The sequence below is a fragment of the Macrotis lagotis genome, chromosome X (assembly GCF_037893015.1).
Source record: "Macrotis lagotis isolate mMagLag1 chromosome X, bilby.v1.9.chrom.fasta, whole genome shotgun sequence".
NCBI lineage: Eukaryota > Metazoa > Chordata > Mammalia > Peramelemorphia > Peramelidae > Macrotis > Macrotis lagotis.
Genome location: NC_133666.1, coordinates 67,940,181 through 67,951,811, shown reverse-complemented (window position 1 = coordinate 67,951,811; position 11,631 = coordinate 67,940,181). Strand labels below are relative to the sequence as shown.

General features: G+C 41.4%; 1 long non-coding RNA gene across 1 annotated transcript; it reads right to left on the bottom strand.

Annotated features, from left to right (window-relative positions):
• Positions 1-5,085: 5,085 nt before the first annotated feature.
• LOC141500690 (uncharacterized) lies at positions 5,086-11,369 on the bottom strand. The gene is made up of 3 exons (XR_012472002.1): positions 10,872-11,369; positions 10,111-10,503; positions 5,086-6,973 (listed from the first exon to the last, which is right to left on the bottom strand). It is a non-coding gene; the product is annotated as an uncharacterized LOC141500690 (long non-coding RNA).
• Between the last annotated feature and the right edge of the window lie 262 nt (positions 11,370-11,631).

The window sequence follows — 11,631 nt, the reverse complement described above, 5'->3', positions numbered from 1 at the left end:
TAGTAACTTTGGGGGCACAGTTTCAAATTACTTTTCAGAATGACTGAATCAATTCACAGTTCCACCAACCATGTATCAGATGTGTCTATTTTCCCATATCCCCTTGAACATTTGTCATTATTCTTTTTTTGTCAACTTTGCCAATCTCTTGGGTGCAAGATGAAAATTTGGAGTACAATTAATTTGTATTTTTCTAGTTATTAGTGATTTGGAATATTTGTTTTCTTATGGTTTGGATTTCTTTCCTTGAGAAGTGCTCATTTATATCCTTTTACTTTTGATCACTTGGGGAATAGTCCGAATATTTTAGGTACTTTGAGATTTATAAGAGGTTAAGGAAACATTATCCTCTTGTGTGAAGATTTCCTTTTTAAGGGAGTAGCAAAGTGTGGTAGAAAGGGTGAAGGATCTGTTAACAAGACTTGATTTCAAATGTCCCCTTGGACAGTAACTATGTGAGCAACCTGGAATATGCCACAACCTGCCCGAGGTTTGCTTTCCTTCTCTGTATTGTGGAAAGAAAAATAGGTACTTCCCAGAGTAGATGTGAGCCTTATAATGCCAGTACAGGATTTTGTGAACTTTCTACTATTTTTATCACTCAGATGTAAGAGTACCACAGGCTATGCTGTTGTGTAGGTAGTGACAGTGATTCATGGCTCTCCAAAGACTCCCTTCCAAAAAAAGAGTTCATTTGCTCACTGTAAGGTAGTCAGGAGTTGGATTTTGATCATCATTTTAATGTGAGGAAAGTGAGTCTTAGGGATACTGACTTGCCTGAGGTCACACACCTGGAGATGAGAATCTAGGTATTCCTGTTGTCTTATATTGTGTTCTCTGCACATGAGCCACACGTAGGGTTGATTGAAGTACCCTGAGATGACCATGGCAACCCTCTAGACAGAGTTTCAGTTCAAATTCATCCCAGACTCCTGTGACACCCTCCTGGCCAGTCACTGTGTACTGGTGTTGACTGCCAGACTGCTACATTTGGATTTCCTGCTGCAGCATTTCACCCTTGTGAGTGTCTGCATGCTGGCAGCCATGTCCTCTGGCAAGGGATGGAAGGACCTAATCCTTGTCAACATAACAGTAGTCCCTCATAACAAATGCCAGGCAGGCTCATGCAATTTCCATCTCTATAGAATAAACTTTCCTTTGAAGTCCATGTTCCTTCAAAAAGCCTACCACACTGTGCATCCAATTTTCCCCACCTTTATAAAGTGTTTCTAGGTGGCATAAAGGGCAGATAGGTGGTGAAGTGGATAGGATGTTGAGCCTGGAATCAGGAAGATTTGTGTTTAAATCTGGTCTCAGACACTTCCTAGCTGTGTGATCCTTGGCAAGTCACTTCACTTTGTCTCAGTTTCTCACCTATAAAATTAACTGTAGAAGGAAATGACAAACCACTGCAGTATCTTTGCCAAGAAAATTTTAAATGGGGTTATAAAGAGTCAGATTGGACTGAAAATTGACAGAACAAGATGTAGTATAGTGTAGTGGATAGAGAATCAGTCTTAGAGTTGAGAAGATAAGTTCAAGCCATGACCTTGGAACATACCAGTTGGGGAACCAAAGACAAATTGCTGACTTTCTTGCTGGCCCAGGTAATTTTAGCTCACTGAATTCCATATGAAATGCTAACACTGTCTAATTGGCAAGAGTTTTCATGTCTGGAGTATCCTACATTAATGAATCACAGGTTTAAACAACAACAAAGTAAACAAACATAAAAAGGCAAATAAAATATTTAGTAAAGTTGAGTCAATACAAAATAAAGGGTTGGAAAATAGAACACATACAAAAAGGTTAAAGGATTATTTAGTCCAAAGCAGAGAGTGGAGTGAAGTTTAATAGCAATTTTCCAGAAAATAAAGGATTATTACTCATAGTTATGGCACTCTGCAGGGAGGATAGAAGTAGAAAAATGAAAAGAAAGCGGGGATTTTGTTTGAATGAGTAAGAGTTTCCTGGCAGGAAAGATGGGAACAGCTTTAGCCATCATTTTGAGATGCTCTAAGCAGGGTTTGGTAAAGTGGGGAGATGGAGTAGGAAAGTGGATGACTTCTTGAGGCTCTCCTGATTCCAGAAAAATGTCAGTTTGAAGGCGGCTGAGACAAAGGAGTGGGGTGTAGGAGTGGTTTGGAAGGATAATGGGAAAAGAAAGGCCAAGACAGCAGACATGCTTGGAAAAATGTGATTCTGACCAACCAAGGTCCCTGGCTTTCTGGATGGCTGCTGGCTGGTACTGCTGCCATGGGTGAGTTTCACGTGGTCGGTGCTCACCTAGCACCTCTTAGAGGATTGTGGGTGGGGGCCAGTCATGGACATGCCACTTTGTCCTTAGCTGTGTAAGGAATGGAGAAGGCAGTACTTGCTGGCTTCTGTGTGCCCATTGGTGGGAAGGGAAGTAGGGAGGGTAGCGATGGGGCTGCCCCACAGTCTCTCCTAGGAGACTATAACCCTGTTGCTGCCCAGGTTCTAGATGGGAGTGAGAACGTGCTCAGTTCATGAGGAACAAAATGATGCTCTATTTGCATGTCTGTAAAGGGGCCAGCACTGGCATCCTGGGTTCTGAAATCCATGGTGCTACGGGGGCCTCAGTTTCCCCATTCGTAGGAGGAGGGCAAGGTACAGATGGTCTCTCAATCCCAGCTGCGAGGTCTTGGTGGCTCTCGCAGCAGGATCCTTCGCCAGGGTGTGGGGTGGGGGTGGGGACCCCATCTCTCTAGCCGCTCTGAAATGTTGAGAGCCTGACAGCTGGGAGGATGGAAAGGGGGGGGGGGTAAGCCCGGCGTGGCGGGGCGCGCATGCGCACGCGGGGGTCCCCGGGGAGCTGGGGCGCGGGGCCGGGCGGCCCAGCCACGCCTCCGGCCCCGACCCCCCCTTCCCTTCCCCCTCCCCCTCCCCCTCTCTGGGGCGCAAGCGCGGGCTGGAGACGCGGCGGGCGCGAGCGGCAGCTGTCAAGCGAACGAGGCGCAGAGAAGGAGGCGGAGGTGACGGCAGCGGTGAGGCGGCGGTGACGGGCACGGGAGAGCGAGCAGCGCCGAGCCAGCCGGGCCCGCAGCCCCCCGCCCCCTCGGCGCCTCCGGCCCCGGCCCTGCCCCTGCCCCTGCCCCCCCGGTAAGCTGCCTACCTGGGTGTGGGGAGGGCGAGCCGTCCGGGAGCCCGCGGCGGGCGGGGGCCGAGGGGCGGGGGCGGGGGGCGCGCGCCGGGGGCGGGCGGCGCGCATGCGCGCCCTCCCTCCACCCCTCCCTCCCGGGGGCCTGGAGCCCCGGGGTCTGGCCGCCCGCGCCCCGCGCCCCGCCAGCCGCTCCCGTGCTTGTGCCGCTGCCGCCGCCGCCGTCATGCCATCCAGCCTGGGCCACCCAGGGTCGGCCTCGGGGGCATTGGGCGATCCCAGGCCGCTGGGCGGCCTTAGCGGCCGGCCCAGGAGGTCAGGGACCTTAGAAACGAAAGGAGCCAGGCGCTGGGCATTCTGCTGGCGCCGAGCGCTGTCCCCGTCCAGGTGCTGATTCTTCTTGTGGCAGCGGGGGCCGATCTGTCACCCGCGCTGGAATAGAGCCCCAGATGGTGTGGGGTGCTGCTCTCTGGGGGCTGGGGGGCGGGGGAGGACTCGAAGAACAAGTTTCTCAGCTCCCAAATGGCTGGGCTTTTCACCTAAGGGATCTCCAGTGAGCGGCTCGGCTGGTCCTTTTGGGGAGGAGGGGGATTGGGAAGCCCTCTCCCTACTCACTAGTGCAGTGTTTTCCACTCAGTGTGAGAGATGCCAACAGTGCTGTGTCACAGCAAGCCAGGCTTCCCCTGCTACTGGGTTCTTCCTTGGCGCAGACTGCCACCAGAAGCATCCATATGGAAGCATATATAAGGAACTGATCTTGCATATATTCAGAGGACAGCCACGCTTGCTTTTTCCTTCTTTCACTCAACCAGAACCTTGCCCTTCTTGAAGCTAGATATTCAAACCCCACTCCAGTTTTGCTCCAGGAATCTATGGATTCCCAATTGGAGTGGCTCCTTTCTCTAACAGTAACTGGGATATCATTGCCATTCGCCTTTCTGTCAGTATCTCAGTCATGATCATAATAAAATTTATTACTTTCAAAAGACTAATTATTTTCTCCAAGACATTCCTCACCCCCCCATTTTAATCAACCAATTTAATATAAATGCTGCAGTGTGAAAATTGCTAGGAAATGCTGCCCTAATGAATTCTTCATTCTGGATACCACATGAGTCAGAGCAGCACATTCAATGAAATGAATAAATGATTCCTACATGATATTTCTAAGTCTACATCTTTAAGGAAAATAAGGAAAAGAATCAAATTCCAGGGCTTTTAGACTCCTGTTGAACCAGATTTCTTCGCAAGGACAGGTTACTAATGAGAATTCTCTGCGTACAAACATCATTCTAATTATAGAGCCTAGATATAGGTTTTTTTTTTTTATTTTCATAGACTCCCTTTGACAACTTGTTGATATACTTGAACAGTTTCATTTAAATTTTTGTATACCTTGGAAGAGAGAAAAAATGGGTTTCTATGCCTTTGTACTTTACTATTTCTTCTCAAAGTACCCATAAAAGACCATCTCCCTCCTCTATCAATCATGATTCCATGAGAATGAAAGTACTACAATTTCAGGGAGAATTATGGAGAGGGAATTATTTTGGGAAAGGAACACTGTTCATATCAGTTAAACATTTTTCTGTGTTTCAGAATTAGAGAAAGAACAATGGACTAGGAGTCAGAAGATTTGAATTCTTGGTCAGAATCTCCCACTAACTTCTTGGGCAAGTTACTTCTGCTTCCTGGGACTCAGTTTTCTTTTTTGTAAAATAAGAAAATTTAACTACAAAATATTTAAGGTCCTTTCTAGCTTTAACACCATATGATACTGTGATTTCCACAAATGGAATTCTACCTACTGATTTTTTTTCTAAAAAGTGCCAAAGCACTTTTGTGCCATTTTAAAAGTAATGATACTATAAAAAAGAATCAAGAATGAAGTCAATATATTTAGCAAACTGATTAGACTTCAGGCTGAAATCATAGGCTACAGAAAATAATTACATGACACTGACTTATAGTGACAGAATTAAGTGAGATTTTATTACTCATATACACAAGAACTTGTGGGAATTAGGTGAACTACAGACTCTGATACAGTTACAATAGCCACATGGATTCATTTTAGGAGCCTTATTATTTCAGGATGAAATTTTCCTTGGCTTGTAAAAGTTCATTTACAGAAATAGGAGAGGCAGAAGCTAGGGATTCTGATTTCTTACAAACGTGTATTTCTTCTGTATATGCCAAGTTAGGTATGTAAAAGTTCTTTAGAGAAAAATTAGGTATATTTTTTGCGGGTAGAGGAACTTACTGCAAAAGGAAAGACATTTTGTGGTGATATTGATGGTATTTTACAGAGTATTGATTTAGGAATTACAGATTGATCTTGCATAGTTTTTCCTAGGCCTAGTTTGTTCAATTCTGTCTTTATAATGAGTAAAGTTTGGTTCCTAAGTACCAATTCATAGTATGTCTTTTTACTATCCAAAGAGTGCACTACGCAGGTCTGAGGTCATCCAGGTGGGGGCCTACCCCTTTCAAGGGAGGAAAACAGTAGGGTCATCAAAAAAGTCCTGCCATCACCTCCATGAGGCCGCTTCTCCAACCCTTACCTCTGTTCCTATATAACCACCTGGGACTGATTCGATATTCAGATTTATTATTCAGAGCCATTATTTTGGCTTCAGTGCTTCTTTCATGAGCAACCTGTTGACAGTCTCCTCTTGATAGTTGGTGAAAGCTAGCCCATCACATTAGTAATAATTTCTAGCACAATTTAGGCCTTATAGTTTAGTACATCTTCTTGTCAGGTTTCTGATCTGACATTTATTACTAAGGTCAAAATAATACCATAATCAAATTGTAACAATCAGAGTCCCAATGGTTTCTTCCCTATACAGTAAGTTCCACTACCTAGTCATCACAAGAGATAACACAGCCAACATTTGGTTAGCTATCATGCCTCTCATCAAAATTGGCAAGTACTCAACTACTTTGTAACTCTAACATTGCATGAACCAGTCAGTAAAAATATTTCTTTCTTACTATTAAGTTTCTGACAAGTCTTTCCAAACTTCCAGCTCTTTTCTAATTTTTCTTTTTTTCCATTTCTTCTAAATTTCAACCCTATATCTCATCTAAATATGGCATATTAGATAATCATAATATAATCTAAATCAAGCTTAATATCAATGTAAGATAAAATAATAACATCAAAAATGATAACATTATGGAATATATTATTAAGTCAATAGAATCACTTAAAATAAATCAAAACTATTTTAACAATAAAATGCTCCAACCACACACTCTCATGAGTCCATATTATAGAAGTTACAAAACAGTCAACTTTCTAGCAAACACAGCACAGAGATGATTGTTATTCACGTTTGAGTACACAGTGTAGGCAGTTTCTTCAGGATAAGAAAATTACTCCAGATGACAGCTGCTATTCCACAGTTCAGTTTTAGTGTTGGTTCTGATAGATCTTCTTCTTTTTTTTTTTTTAGGTTTTTGCAAGGCAGATGGGGTTAAGTGGCTTGCCCAAGGCCACACAGCTAGGTAATTATTAAGTGTCTGAGGCCGGATTTGAACCCAGGTACTCCTGACTCCAAGGCCGGTGCTTTATCCACTATGCCACCTAGCTGCCCCCTGATAGATCATCTTTAGCACTACATATTCACCCCAGTTTTACATTTTCATTGCAGTCAAGATAGACCCAGTTCTTGCAACTTGGGTTGTTTTGAAGTTGTTCTACCCTCTTATTGTGATATCTTCAAAGGTGTTTTATTTCTAGCTGTGGTCCTTCTTACGGGGCACAACCTCCTTGACTTAAGATTGCTTGTGATAGGCTTTGGACCATGAGACTTCAAATGCAATAATAATTACAGAACTATTATCCTTCAATCAATGGAAAGGAAAAAAACAGTAACAGTGATTGTTGACTTGATCATATAGTGTTTCAAAACTTAAAAAGAGCTTTACATACAATTCCATAATAAATGCTAAAATACCCTAGGTACTAGACTATTACATCAGAATTAGATAATCACACAATATTCTTTTTTTTCTTTTTTCAGTTTCACTTTACTAAATATAGATCAGGTACCTAACTGCTTAGCATAGCCCTAAACTATTTGCAGCTATGTATTATTATAACTAAATGCTTTTTTTATTCTAGGTTTATTCTGTATTTCAAGTGCCTTTACTGACCAGATATTTCAAAACTAGACACAAACATGCAAAACACTCATTTGCAAGACTGCAAAATTATTTGGCTAAAGACTTCAAAATTATTTGGTTAAAACATCCAATCTAAAGACTAGCATTGCTTTACCTAGTAGCTTCTTGGAGACTTTTGCTCCTATTTGAAGTTTTTTCTTAAAAAAACATATAAGAACAACTCTTGCCATTTTCCTATATGAAGGGGGGTGGAGGGGAGGAGGAAGAAGTCTACAATCTAGAAGTTGCCAAAGCCATGCCAAAGTTAATAAAAGCTTGTGGATTAAAAGACTTGAGTCTTAACTCTAAGGGCTAGAGAGAACAAAGGAAGTGAGAAATCACTGACTTTTTAAAATTATTTTTCCAGAAAATATCATCCACTTTAAGAATCCCTATGGTCTCATATACAGGTTTTTCTCAAGACTTCCCAGGATAGAGGGGACTATTAGCTCTCTGAAGTCTACTCTGGGCTACTGGGTCACATAAGGAAGGAGAAACAGTTTTTAATTTGATGCAAATGAGGTCAAACTGCCTTCCTGGAGTCTAGGAAGACAGGTGTGAACTGCAGTAATCATAAAGGATGTTGGAATGGTAGGGTATAAGTGTTGAAGTTTAGATGGCTGTCCCAGATTCCTTTCTTAGAGAAGGTATTGGAGCCAAACGTGCTTTAAGATAAACCTTAGTACATGCAGAGGCAAAAGTATACATGCTACCATAAAGCTAAAACCCTAAATTTTTCTAATGTCTTGTTCACAGGGACTTGATGTAATATTTTAAAATTTTAGGACTATCGGTTTCATTTACCTTTATGCAGGAAGCCCTTGTTTGTTTTCCAGATTATAATTTAAACATCCAAATCTAACATTCATAATTCTTTTTTGATTTATACAAGTCAGTATTGTTTTAGCATATAGTTAGAAATACAAAGTTGGATCAAATCTACTTCAGACGAATTAAGGTTTGACTATAGACACCAAAAAAGCACATTATTTGCTTGTATTCTCTTTTATTTTCTGCATTTTCATAGAAATGCATAGATGTGTTTCTATTATACATTTTAAGAGTCTTTTGAACTTTTAGGTTCTTTTAACTTTAGTAATAGCATGTCTTGATAGATTGTACCCTCCAATGCACATTCTCCTAGGTCTTTCTTTGGAAAAAAAGGAATATATGTTTATTAAACTGATCACATTGGGGAGATTTTAGGCTAAAGACAAATATGCAAGTCATTGTTTATGAGAAAAGGCATTAGCCACATCAGAGAAGTGCTTTGTTTGGGGAGTTTAGCTTTAATGAGTTGCAATAGTAAATCACACATCAGATTGAGGGAAATAAGAACACAGAAGGCAGTTGCATAGGCATAAAGTTCATGAGAATGAATAGATATCTGGAGACAGGAGATTGGGAATGGAAGCAGAAGCTGCAACTTGCAATTGCAGAACTTGCGACTTGCAAAACTAGACAGAGCAATAACAAGTCCTTTTTCCAGTTCTGTTCTTCCTGAGGTGCTTTGGAAGTACTAGTTGGGGAGAAAAAGTCAGAGGATCTGAGTCTCTCAGGGAGGAAAATGACAGAGAAAGAAAAGGAGCAGAATAGGTACATCTGAGTGACTCTTCAAGCTAGGGCATGAGAGTACAACAGAGAACCAAAACTGCCCTCTCAGAGAGAAGGACAGCCCCCTCGCCCCCCTCAGCAAACCGTGGTTTCAGGGAAATCAGAAAAGGGGTGAGCTAGCTCAGGAAGGAGATCTGGGTATCCAGATCCAAATTATTCTTTGCATCCCCACAATTTAACATTCTATGTTGAGTGAACCCAGCAACCCACCACAGAGAAAAACATGCCAGTCAGTGCCCATACAATGTCATTGATAAAAATTTACATTCCAGACATTGCTGAAATACCCCCAATAGAATGATATGAAAAGCCAAATTTACTTCCCACTATAATTTCCATCAAATTCATAGTCAAAAAATCGTGACTATTTCCAAATTATTCTTTTACTGGAAAATTGAATTCAAATTCTTCTCACTAATTCACAGGTGGCTGCATAACCCTTCACACTGAATCTTATGTTGAATTTATCCCCTAATGCTGGCCAGATGTGAAGAGATAAGGCAGTTATTTATAATCCAAAATTTTATAAGCTTTAAATGACTATTCAAAGAACCTAATTCAAGTGTTGTCTGAAATTCTTTTCACTGACAACCATTGTCCTCTCTACTCCTAAACAGACAGACAGACAGACAGACAGATAGACAGAAGGACAGATACATGCATATGCATAGTCAGATGCCAAATTATTTTTTCTAAGGTGTTTTCCATTGGATAGTTTACTAAAGAAAAGAACAGGAACAGATAGTTGGTGCAGTGGATAGAGTACCAGCCCTGGAGACAGGACATGAGTTTAAATCTAACCCCAGACATTTCCTAGCTATGTGATCCCAGGCAAGTCACTTAATCCTGCTCAAAAAAAGGAAAAACTAGTAAATTTAAATTAAACATTGGTGAACACATAATTAAACAGCAGATTCATATCTATCTATATATATATATATATAGATATATATCTATATCTATATATACACACACACACACCTACACATCACATGTATACACATCAGATTTAGCACAGAACCATAAATTCAGACTTTGAAGTCATCAGTTGTTTAAAGAAATTAAACTGTGAGCAATATGTCCAAATATTTTCCTTTGAGTTTTCTAGATTTGATTTTTCTTATCCCTATGCCCTCCCTACCCCCACCCACAAACCCTTTTCAATACTATCAGTGGTGGGTAGACAGAACAGGGATCATTACCTTTTTTGCCTTCATCAACTTGACTTCAGTGGCCTCCTCCATTCTCCTCCACATCTTCACAACAGACTGTTTCCTCAGACATTAATCTTTCCTTCTCAGTTAGTGCTTTTTTCATCAGGAGAGAAATAAACTTGTCTCTGTCACCATTTTGGATTTCTTTCATTTTTGTCATCCAGTCAAGGATAGGGAATTCCTTCTCCTTCCCCTTCACTTTCTTCCTCTCCCCACTTGGCCCTGTCATTGCTCTTTGCTTAAAAGTGTACCCAACTTCTAGTGCTAATTTGTGGTATTAACTTGACCAGACAAGTTGATCGAGGCTAGGGTTCAAATCACAGAGAGCAGCAAATGACAAAACAGAGTTGGCTTACAGTTACAGGATGAACTGAAATTTTTCTGCAAGGATACAGAAGAACAAGTGTCAATCAACTTCCCAAATCTGGCAGAATCAGCAGGACTCTTACAGTCTTACAACTCTTCCCTGGATAAACCCCAAATTCTCTCCAAGGATAGAGGTTTTTATAGACCCTGAAAGATGGGGATGAAGAACTGTTATCACTGGGATGCTTGTTCCCAAAAGGTGGAGGAGGCCAGTCCTCACCTATACTACTTTATCACTTTTTTCATAATGTAACTTAATTTTTTAAAATATTTATTAAAGATATTATTTGAGTTTTATAATTTTCCCCCAATCTTGCTTCCCTCCCCCACCCCCACCCCACAGATAGCACTCCATCAGTCTTTACTTTGTTTCCATGTTTTACCTTGATCCAAATTGGGTGTGATGAGAGAGAGAAATCATATCCTTAAAGAGAACAGGATTCTCAGAGGTAACCAGATCAAACAATAAGACATCTGGGTTTTTCTTCCCGAATGAAAGGGAATAGTCCTTGTACTTTGTTCAAACTCCACAGCTCCTTATCTGGATACAGATGGTACTCTCCTTTCCAGACAGCCTAAAATTGTTCCCAATTGTTGCGCTGATGGAATGAGCGAGTCCTTCAAGGTTGAACATCACTCCCATGTTGCTGTTAGGGTCAGAATGTAACTTTATCACTATTTCAGAATGTACTCCTCTCTTCCTTCACCTTGTATTCTTGTTGCTATTCAGTCACATCCTATTCTTCAGGACTCTTTGGAATATACTGTCCTTGGCATTTTCTTGACGAAGTGACTGGAATAGTTTGCCATTTCTATCTTCAATGGATTAAGGCAAACAGAGATTAAGTGATTTGCCCAGGTTCACACAACTAGTATCTGAGGTCAGATTTGACTCACATTTTCCTGACTTCAGGCCTAGTACTCTATTCACTGAACCAATTAACAGTCCTTGATCTTGTGTAAGGCATCTTCAAAATCTAAGGAGGTCTGAACTGATGAATCAGATTGCTGAGAAACAAAAAAAGCAGAAAAGCACCTCCCTACTACTGCATAAAGATTAGATAGAGTCGATCCAGATTGAAGGAGTTTTGAGTTATTTCTTATGCCAATGATAACAACTGTTAGCCTCCAGAAATATAGATA